Source organism: Rhipicephalus microplus, chromosome 7 (assembly GCF_043290135.1).
Source record: "Rhipicephalus microplus isolate Deutch F79 chromosome 7, USDA_Rmic, whole genome shotgun sequence".
Lineage (NCBI taxonomy): Eukaryota > Metazoa > Arthropoda > Arachnida > Ixodida > Ixodidae > Rhipicephalus > Rhipicephalus microplus.
Window position 1 is genome coordinate 82,204,522 of NC_134706.1, and position 12,465 is coordinate 82,216,986.

Consider the following 12,465-nt stretch of genomic DNA (forward strand, 5'->3'; position numbering starts at 1 on the left):
CACTGGTGATGATGAGTATGTACAGATGAAAAGATGTGACGCATAAATAATGCTCACACTTATTTTCCTCGCGCACTTGAGCGGCCGATCCGGCCGAGACTTAGGCGGGAAAGGTGCGGCGAAGGAACGGTTTAAGACGTGAAACGTGGACTTTCTCGGAGACACAGTAACGATGGTCCGAGGAACCCTCGACGGGAGTGACAAGGTGATTGACTGGAGATGTTCGTTCACAAACAGCGTAAGGTCCCAGAAAGCGTGACTGAAACTTTTCACACAATCCGGGTGTACGAACAGGCGTCCAAAGTAGTACTTCATCTCCAGGACGGAAGGTGACGTCTCGACGAAAGCTGTCATAGCGTTGCTTGCGGTCTTGTTGACTGGCCTCCGTGTTGAGTTGAGCACGTTGCGGTTCGTCAGCGAGTCTGGAGACGAAATGTTCTGGCGTAGTCGTGGACGTTTTTGCCGTTACATTGAAGAAACAGGCGTCAATGGTGAATGTCGGCGCACGACCATAGACGAGGAAGAAAGGTGAATACCCGGTGGTTCGTTGAAAAGCGGTGATGTGTGCAAACGTTACGAACGGCAAGATTTTGGGATATCATGTCGATTAGAGTCCAGTGGAATCGCCCTGTCAGGCCATTTGTCATGCGGGTGGTAAGCGGATGTGGTCTTATGAACTGTGCCACAAGTTTTTAGAATTTCGTCAAGAATTGTGGTCAGGAAGGCCTTGCCTCGGTCACTCAACAACGCGCGAGGTGTACCATGACGCAACACAATGGCTTCTAAAAAAAGCGGCAATGTCTGAGGCAGAGCTAATGCGTAGAGGAGCGGTCTCCGCGTATCGTGTGAGGTGGTAGACGGCTGTGACGATCCAGCGGTGGCCCGCTGGCGTTATGGAAAGTGGTCCGACGAGGTCAATTCCGACAAAGACAAAAGGTGTATCGGGACATGTAATGGGTTGTAATAAGCCAGCAGGAGCTGAATTTGGTCGTTTCCGGCGTTGACAAAATGCGCAAGAAGCGATATAATTAGCCACAAAGGCAGAAAAGGCCAGGCCAGAAGAAACGGCTCCTAAAGCGGTTGTAGGTCTTTTGAAATCCTAAGTGTCCAGCTGACGGGTCGTCGTGCAATGCTTCAAAAACTTGTTTTCGCAGCGAACGGGGAAGTACTGGCACCCACCGATGCCCACCCGCATTGTAAGTATAGCGCTGCAGGACATTGTTCTCTAGCTTGAACTGCCGTGGCTGACGACGTAGTCTGGCATTAGGTGGAGAAGGCGAGCCATTCAAGTATCCGATGATGCAGTTACAGTAGGGGTCGTCACGTTGGCACGCGACAAACTGGGCGCTGCTGTTTAAAGATAGTGACCCAGCAACTGCCAGGGGTGCTAACGTGAGTGAAGAGGAAGCCACTTGATCATCTGAGGCCTCCCTATCGGAAAAAAAAACGAATGGTGGGCATGGTGGAAACCACCACCCACCATTATAGTGGATTAATGTAGTGGGTGAATGGTGGGAAACACCCACCATGGCGCATGGTGGGTATGGTGGGTGCTGCAGTGCCGGCAACACTTGAGCGCGAAATGACGTCAGAATCACCGTGACGAGCTGCCCCAAAAATAAAAAAGAATTCTATAAAAACGGCATAAAAAAACACCCGTCCCGTAAAAAAAAAAAAAAAAAAAAAAAACAAGGCGCCACGGAGGATCGAACGTGCAACCTGCGGCTTCCCATTCGAAGACGCTAACCACTGCGCCACACCATTTTTTTTTTCTTTATTTAAGCACTGCGCCACACCAACATGACGGTGCTTGCGTGTTAAATACTTAGTTGGCATACAAACTTAAGTTTCAACTTGAGTTATGTTTGTCGTGTACACAACATAGACAAGATCTACACCTGCTACTAAAAATTGCACATTTATTAAACACAAGCAACTGCGGCCTGTAACGATTGTCACTATGCTATTGGCACTAGTGCTATTTTTTTTACAATTCACAACTTCAAGGAAAAAAAAAACCAAGTGGACTGGGGAGCAGCAACAGTTTACCGGCGGGGTCTGCCAAGTTTAATATCCGTTTCGCGCTCGTTCTAAAGGGCGACATCTGCTCACGCTTTATGACGCTTCTAGGCTCATTTCATAGATACGCCCGCCTAATTTATTTGATTGAGTATTGGGATGCTTTTCGCGCAATGTAGAGGGCGGTCGCGCCAGCGCAATGCTGTAGCTCTTTCGCTAAAGCAACAACTACATAACGGCTTGGCCAAAACCAATGCAGTGTACCGGAAACATTACGCTATCATAATGGTTCACCAAGAACACGAATTGCCACGTCTGAGTTCTCGTACAAAAGCTAGAGAAGTGCCGGCGAGTGCGACCGGCGGCTGTCGGTGAGAAGACACTTAATTACGTTCTCTGGGAGTGCTTTAACGCGTCACATCGATGTTTGTTGCTTCTTGAGCGAACACCATACACAATGAAAAATGCTTCATTTAGGTTAATTGATGCCATATGGCTGCGCTGTATTGTCATACTTAATCGTCGTAATCGTGTATTCTGAAACCCGGAAGCACGGATAACACAATTGTACGGGCTCGGTCAGTAGGCGTAACCTTTGGTGGAAATCATGATGGTTGAACATGTAGTGTACAGATCCCAGCTTGGTACACTATATAATTTGCCCGCCATTATAAGCCCACCTATCATCTGCTTACTGCTTCCTAGCATTATCGCGATGGTGGGCAGAGCTTCTCAGCTTGGTACACCATGTGGCCCACCATAACAAGCAGCACCCATCATCTGCTTAGTGCTTCCCAGCATTATCGCAATGGTGGGAAGAGTTTCTCAGCTTGGTACACCATGTAGCCCACCATAATAAGCACCACCCACCATATGCTTAGGGCTTCCCAGCATTATCGCAATGGTGGGCAGAGTGTCCCATTATTGCCCACTATCTAGCCTCTGCTTTCCACCATCATTTCCACTTTGCCCATCATCTGTACACCATACCACCCAGTATGTTCCGGCATAACCACCATATTTTCCACTACGTCCCACCATAGCCATCATAATTTCCACCATGCCCACTATTATTTCCACTACGCCCACCATGTTTTCCAGTATCCATCATGGCAATTTTTCCAATAGGGGGGGCATTGAGGATGCGTGGTTGGAGATGAAAGTGGCAGAGGGCAGCGAGAGAGAGCGTTGGCATCCTAATGCTGTTTGCCAGACCTATACACAACGTCAAAATTGTACTTGCAAACGGACTATCCAGCGACCGAGGCGCCCAGACAAATTCTTCAGTGAGGACAACCAGCATAGAGCATTGTGGTCGGTAATCACAATGAAGTGGCGTCCATACAGATAAGGTCGAAATTTCTGGATGGCCCAAACGACAGCGAGACATTCCTGCTCTGTTATGGAGTAGTTCTGCTCCGCAGGTGTTAGTGGGCGGCTGGCATACGCAACTACACGCTCACGTGAAATGTCGTCGCACTGGAGGAGGACATCACCGATTCCGTCGCCACTGGCATCTGTGTGCAGGAAAGTGGGTGCACTCTCATCGAAGTGATGGAGGACGGGGTCTGATGTCAATGCACGTTTAAGGGCTTGGAAAGCACACTCGCACTCGTCAGTCTATGCGAAAGCCGTTCTGTACTGACGTCAGGAGCTTGTGTAACGGCCCCGCAATGGCAGCAAAGTGACTGATGAAGCGGCGAAGTAAGACGCCAGGCCCACGAAACTTTGCAATTGTTTTCGATTGCCTGAACGTGGAAAACTAATTACGGCAGCAACCTTGTCGGTGTCGGGTCGAACGCCATCTTTGCTGACAAGGTGACCCAATACTTTGATGCTTGTGCTGGCGAAGTGGCACTTCTTTGTATTGAGCTGTAGGCCAGCGTTCGAAATGCCCGTTAGAACTTCGTCCAAACGCTTAAGGTGCCGAGGAAAAGTAGAAGAATAAATTACGATGTCGTCTAAATAACATAAACAGGTTTTCCACTTGAGACCACGTAAGACAGTATCTATCATGCGCTCGAATGTTTCTGGAGCGTTGCATAAGCCAAAGGGCATGACGTTAAACTCGTGAAGCCCGTCAGGCGTTGCAAACGCTCTTTTCTCCTTGTCTGCTTCGCGCATAGGTATTTGCCAATACCCGGATCGGAGGTCGAGGCTGGAGAAATATTCTGTGCCTTGTAGGGAGTCCAGGCCATCATCTATGCGTGGCAACGGATATACGTCTTTTTTCGTGATATTATTGAGCGCTCTGTAATCAACACAAAAACGGACAGAGCCATCCTTTTTCCGGACCAACACCACAGGAGACGAACAAGAGCTGGATGAAGGTCGAATAATATCTCGTTTGAGCATATCGGTGACGTTTTCATCAATGATCTGCCGTTCCGCCGAAGATAGACGGTATGGGCGGCGGCGTACAATGAAGCTGCCTTCGGTTTCGATGCTGTGCTCTGCAAAGGAGATGCGGCCCAGAACTTTGGAATGTACGTCGAACGAAAGGCTGTGCTTTTGGAGAAGGTCTAAGAGGTCTCTCTTTTGCTTGGCAGTAAGGTGAGGACTTATGGTAGCATTTAAAGCAACATTGCTAGCCTTGATATCAGTTGTAGCAGACAAAAGGGGTGATTCTGCGTGAAGGGGAACCAGCGAAAAAGGCTCGCTGTCAGCGAAGCAGCTCACAGCAGTGCCCTGGGGCAGCATCACTGGCGATGAAGTTGATTTAAAGGCGGTGACTAATGCTTTACGGTCGTTAAACCACACAAGGCTGGGTGCTATGGTAAGCCCCGCAGGTTTGGAGCGAACTGATCGAGCTTTGAACACGTTACCGGTAACTATAGTATCCGAAGCAATCGTGAGAATTTGTTCATCTCCTGGTGAATTGAAACAATCAGCGGCAGCAAGGAAACGCAAGCCGTATGAATCGACATCAGATGAACTCTCAGTAGCTGACACTTGAATTACTCGCTGCCGACACGATATGAAAGCTGATGCCGAAGAAAGGAAGTCCCATCCTAAAATTACTGTGTGAGTGCACCATGGAAGTACAAGAAACTGAATGTGGTGAAGGATGCGATCTGTGAAAACGCGGACTGTGCAAACACTTGAAGGCTGAATAGGGACTCCATCTGCGCAATGAAGGGGAGGGTCATGGTATGGCGCCGTAACTTTTTTCAAGCGGGCACAAAAGTCTGCACGAATTACGGAAAGTGATGCGCCTGTGTCTACTAGTGCCTCTGTCTGTATACCTTCAACATACACTGGGGTCTGGGGATTCTGCACCACAAGCGCATTAAAAGCGACAGTCGCTATGCCTTTTAGCAGGTGGCGCACACAGTCGTTTTCCGCCATATGGTTGTCGATGCGGTGGCAAAGGGCGAGAACATATTCAATGTAAGAAGTGTAAGACTCGCCGAAGCGCTGAATACGTGCACCAAGTCTCTTCTTGGTGATATCCGAGCGCACTGGCGGGTTTCCGAAAATCTGGTGGAGCTGACGTGTAAGGCGGGCCATGTCGGAAAATCTGTGGCGTGGTTGAGAAACCACGTTTTTGCGACGCCGCTTAAGTAGAATGCAACGTGGACGAGTTTCGTAGGCTCATTCCAGTTGTTGATAACACTCACGTGGTCATACTCCTCGAGCCAGTCTTCAACGTCCCCACCCGGAAGCCCTGCGAACAGCGGAGGATCCTTTTGAGGGATGGTGACCAGGTGAGAAGGGTTTCTTGGCGGTGGGAGTGGTGGCGAAGCTGGCCCGCTGGGCTGGTCGGCTTGCGACATTACTGAACCCATGGAGGTCGTTTAAGCGGCGGCCTGAACGGAGCTCCAGGGATGTGTTCTAGAAGACGCCTGGGTTGTCCGAGATCACGAGAGGACGCAGGGACCGGGCAGCACTCTCCACCACTTGTAAGATGGCGTCCAGTACCCTCAAGACTCTCCTTTTGTTGCCTCGAGTATGTGCCCCACAACCTAAACTTGACTGGTGATGATGAGTATGTACAGATGAAAAGATGGGACACATAAATAATGCTCCCCAAATTATATATATATATATATATATATATATATATATATATATATATATATATATATATATATATATATATATATATATATATCTCGCATTTTTGTTGCAACTCAAAATGTGGATTAGTTCATTGATGAACACCGATATTGACCCTGATTGTCCCTTTTTTATCAATTGCTTTTGTTTAGACGAACACACACACACACACACACACACACACACACATACACACACACACACACACACACACACACACACACACACACACACACACACAACCACACACACACACACACACATACACACACACACACACACACACACACACACATATATATATATATATATATATATATATATATATATATATATATATATATATATATATATATATATATATATATATATATATATTGTCGCGACGTCAAGAGAGAGGTCGTACTCAAAGACGCTGAGAAAACAGCAGTGGGTCGGTCTTTTTGTTAACCGCGCGAGAGAGAGTTCCTCGTCTTTCTCGTTGTTGCGTTCTGCATAAAAGCGTGCAGATGCGCGTATGCGCTGTCGCCTTCGTCTTTTTCGCGGGACGCACGTGACAATATATATATATATATATATATATATATATATATATATATATATATATATATATATATATATATATATATATATATATATATATATATATATATATATATATATATATATATATATATATATATATATATATATATATATATATATATATCACGACCACTTGCAATTTTTTAGCGCGATGCAACTTTCCAGCGCGACCACTTTGCCGGAGCGAAGGCAAAGTGTCTTTGTGTCTTTGTGTGTGTCTCTGTCTTTGTGTGAAAGTTTTGGACACTCAATGCGTTGCCTTTCCACGAACACCCAGCGTTTGCTGACAATCTGCAGTTGGCCTACACTCACGGTAAGAGACTGTACCTTCCTTAAATCATGCACGCAACCTTCGTTTTCGCGCGAAATCGGTGGCGCATTGTATATCCTCATTTGATTGTTCTCTTGATGTTCTTGAACAGCCTTCATTTCTTTCTCACTTGAGCGTTTCACTGTCGGAACAATAATACAAATTTTCTTGTTTTATGTGTTACTGCACACCATATTTTATTTTCTTAGCTTGTTGCCTTTCATTTCCACGCAGTTCTGCTTTATTGCCGTGTTGCTGCCTAACTGCCATTTTTTTTTCGCATCATGGCAAGCCGTAGCTTGAATGTTTGTACATGCCGTTCAGTATGAGTGCCTGTTACATATATTTCCTGAGACGTGATGTTGATATGGTAGAGTGCTATGGAGAATGTAAGTGGACATTTTTGTTTTTGTGGAGAAAAGGCACAAAAATGAAGCTTGCAGGGACACCAAGAATGGCTCGCGCAAAAGTATATTGTGTCAAGTGTCCACCATGCACACAGCAGACAACAGCTGTTTTACATATTTCAAACAGGTACTTGATAACTCTGCACACTTATTAAAAAAAAAGAGCCTAGTTTAATCTTGGGCTTAAATTGTGCTCGTATTTCTTTAAAACGAAGCCTGCATGTCTCAACCAGACAATAAAAATGTATCAAAGAACTTGCCAGTTTGAATCCACAGTTATCTTTCATAGTGTACCTGGTATTCATAGTTTAAATCTAAGCATCCTTACGAAGCACATGATCTCAAGATTGCTCCAGCTAGGTAGAAAAAAATTTGTAACAAATTAGGACAATGGCGTATATTTCGTTATTTAAAACGGCTTGGCACACAGCTTTGTTTAATTTTTAAATGCGAAGCATTTCTAAGCGAACTTCGGTCACTGTGAGCCTGCCTGCCTGCCTGCCTGCCTGCCTGCCTGCCTGCCTGCCTGCCTGCCTGCCTGCCTGCCTGCCTGCCTGCCTATCTATCTATCTATCTATCTATCTATCTATCTATCTATCTATCTATCTATCTATCTATCTATCTATCTATCTATCTATCTATCTATCTATCTATCTATCTATCTATCTATCTATCTATCTATCTATCTATCTATCTATCTATCTATCTATCTATCTATCTATCTATCTATCTATCTATCTATCTATCTATCTATCTATCTATCTATCTATCTATCTATCTATCTATCTATCTATCTATCTATCTATCTATCTATCTATCTATCTATCTATCTATCTATCTATCTATCTATCTATCTATCTATCTATCTATCTATCTATCTATCTATCTATCTATCTATCTATCTATCTATCTATCTATCTATCCATCTATCTATCTATCTATCTATCTATCTATCTATCTATCTATCTATCTATCTATCTATCTATCTATCTATCTATCTATCTATCTATCTATCTATCTGTCTGTCTGTCTGTCTGTCTGTCTGTCTGTCTGTCTGTCTGTCTGTCTGTCTGTCTATCTATCTATCTATCTGTCTGTCTGTCTGTCTGTCTGTCTATCTATCTATCTATCTATCTATCTATCTATCTATCTATCTATCTATCTATCTATCTATCTATCTATCTATCTATCTATCTATCTATCTATCTATCTATCTATCTATCTATCTATCTATCTATCTATCCATCCATCCATCCATCTATCTATCTATCTATCTATCTATCTATCTATCTATCTATCTATCTATCTATCTATCTATCTATCTATCTATCTATCTATCTATCTATCTATCTATCTATCCGCCTACGACTTTTAGCCCTCCTGGCCGTTTCGATAATGGTATCGATACCAAACTTGGTATGGCATAACATGACTGTGTGAAGATCGTATTTGACTAGTCATAACATGAAAACAAGCAAGACATGTATGTCATGAATGTCATGATTTACATTTCATCGTCCTGCAGCTTTTGCGGTGCTTCCGATCACATGGCATGTTGCAAAACTCGAATGGTATGGCATGATTGCATGTCGAACACTAGTGACAGACCCTAACATGAAAATCATGCCATGCTTGTCATGTAACAACATGACTACATGCCACGCTCTTGATGCACTCGCGACCGTTTCGTTAGCGTCATATATATCAAATTTGGTATTACAGTACGTGAATGGATGACGACTTAGTGTGTGACGGGTGGAACCATAATGATCATGAGAAGCGTGTAATGTAACAACATGACTACACGCCACGCTCGTGATGCGCTGACGGCCGTTTGGCTAGCTTCATTTATAACAAACTTGGTATTACGGGACGGGAATGAATGACGAAGGTATGATACTGGTGCAAACATGATGATCATGACATGCGTGTAGTGTAACAACATGACTGCATGCCACGCTCTTGATGCGCTAACGGCCGTTTCGCTAGCTTCATTTATACCAAACTTGGTATTACGGTACGTGAATGGATGACGAAGGTTTGATACTGGTACAAACATAATGATCATGGCATGCGTGTAGTGTAACAACATGACTGCATGCCACGCTCTTGATGCGCTAACGGCCGTTTCGCTAGCTTCATTTATACCAAACTTGGTATTACGGTACGTGAATGGATGACGAAGGTTTGATACTGGTGCAAACATGATGATCATGGCATGCGTGTAGTGTGACAACATGACTGCATGCCACGCTCTTGATGCGCTAACGGCCGTTTCGCTAGCTTCATTTATACCAAACTTGGTATTACGGGACGTGAATGGATGACGAAGGTATCATACTGGTGCAAACATGATGATCATGGCATGCGTGTAGTGTAACAACATGACTGCATGCTACGCTCTTGATGCGCTAACAGCCGTTTCGCTAGCTTCATTTATACCAAACTTGGTATTACGGGACGTGAATGGATGACGAAGGTTTGATACTGGTGCAAACAGGATCATGACATGCGTGTAATTTAACAACATGACTACATGCCACGCTCTTGATGCGCTAACGGCCGTTTCGCTAGCTTCATTTATACCAAACTTGGTATTACGGGACGTGAATGAATGACGAAGGTATGATACTGGTGCAAACATGATGATCATGACATGCGTGTAGTGTAACAACATGACTGCATGCCACACTCTTGATGCGCTAATGGCCATTTCGCTATCGTCATTTTTACCAAACTTGGTATTACGGGACGTAAATGGATGACGAAGGTATGATACTTGTGCAAACAGGATCATCACATGCGTGTAATTTAACAGCATGACTACATGCCACGCTCTTGATGCGCTAATGGCCATTTCGCTATCGTCATTTTTACCAAACTTGGTATTACGGGACGTGAATGGATGATGAAGGTATGATACTGGTGCAAACAGGATCATGACATGCGTGTAATTTAACAACATGACTACATGCCACGCTCTTGATGCGCTGACGGCCGTTTCGCTAGCTTCATTTATACCAAACTTGGTATTACGGGACGTGAATGGATGACGAAGGTATGATACTGGTGCAAACATGATGATCATGACATGCGTGTAATGTAACAACATGGCTACATGTCACGCTCTTGATGCGCTAACGGCCGTTTCGCTAGCGTCATTTATACCAAACTTGGTATTACGGGACGTGAATGGATGATGAAGGTATGATACTGGTGCAAACATGATGATCATGAGATGCGTGTCATGTAACAACACGACTACATGCTATGCTCTTGATGCGCTCGCGGTCGTTTCGCTAGCTTCACATGTACCGAACTCGGTATTACGTGACGTGAACGGACGACATAGGTAAATTACACATCCAAACATGATAATCACGACTTGCGTGTCATGTAACTACATCACTACATGCCACACTGATGATGCACTCGCGGCCGTTTCGCTAGCTTCACATACGCCAAATTTGGTATTACTTGACGCCAATGAATGATGAAGGTATGCGACAGGTGCAAACATGATAATCACGACTAGCGTGTCATGTAACAACATGACTACATGCCACTCTGATAATGCGCTCGCGGCCGTTTCGCTAGCTTCACATACGCCCAATTTGGTATTACTTGACGCCAATGGGTGACGAAGGTATGCGACAGGTGCAAACATAATAATCTTGTGATGCGTGTCATGTGAGAACTTGACTACTACATGCCACACTCAAGGCGCCAATACATTTCGACCTGACGCGGTGTGCCGCTCGCCGGCGTTCATTTCGTCGCGTCACGCCGGCGTTGCCACGCCAAGCGCCGGTACACCATACCAACGCCTCCTCTAAGAAGATGAAGAAGATGCCTGCCGCATGAGAAAAAAAAAACAGCTGCCACACCCTTTCTCTCCTTCATTTTGAAAAAAAGTTCTCGGTCGCTAGTGTCACTTGTGGAGGACGGTGCAACAATGCAACACTTTGCATAGCCTGCGAAACAGTGGTGCAGAGTTGCAGGTCTCGAACAACTCTCGACTAACGCGCCCCTATGGGCCGCAGATGAAAAACGCTTAGCCGGTACCGTCCGTCGCCGGGATAATGGATGGATGGATAGATGGATATGGCTGTACCCTTTAGATCGGGCGGTGGCTAGCGCCACCAAGCCGTAATACTTAATGAACCAAAAACTAGATTTATTTTTTTTTCTTTAAAAAGTGAGTTTGAGGATTCGTTATTTGCAGTGAAGAGTTTAATTTTCACTCGTGCCTTGACTTTAGCCACCAATCAGATAACCTCCTTCCAGTTAGGTCTAGCCGCTTAAAGTCTATTTTGCCCTCCCGGTCCCCAAACCCCAGTGCTTTGAAGAACTCTGCGCCATCATCCTAAACTATAGGGTGAAGCCCTTTACAAAACATGATCAAGTGTTCGGCAGTTTCTTCTTCCTCTCCACACGCACTGCATACTGTGTCTACCCCTTCGTATTTGGCCCGATATGTCTTGGTTCGCAGTACTCCCATCCTGGCCTCAAACAGTTGAGAACTACCCCGAGTATTATCATAGATCTTTTCCTTGGCAATTTCCTGCTTAAAAGTTCAATAGATCTCTAGTGCGGACTTCTTAATCATGCCCATTCTCCACATGTCAGTCTTCGTTTCCTTCACTTTCTTCTTAACCGATATAGTTCTTTTTGGTTCGGCCTCCTACTGTTTTCTAAGTATTTACCAGTCAATTTCCTGGTTCGCTTCCTCCATTTTGTATCAACATTCTTCATGTACAAGTAGCTGAAAACCTTCCTAGCCCAACGCTCCTCCCCCATTTCTCTCAATCGCTTCTCAAATTTTATCTTACTGCTAGCTTCCCTGCCCTCAAATGATGTCCATCCCATATCACCTTGTACTCCCTGATTTGGTGTATTCCCGTGAGCTCCTAAAGCAAGCCTACCTATTCCACGTTGCTTAATTTCTAATCTTGCTTGAACTTCTGATCTCATGCACAAGACCGCATTGCCGAACGTCAGCCCAGGAACCATGACCCCTTTTCATATTCCTCTCACAACATCATACCTATTGTAATTCCACAGTGCCCTATTTTTCATGACTGC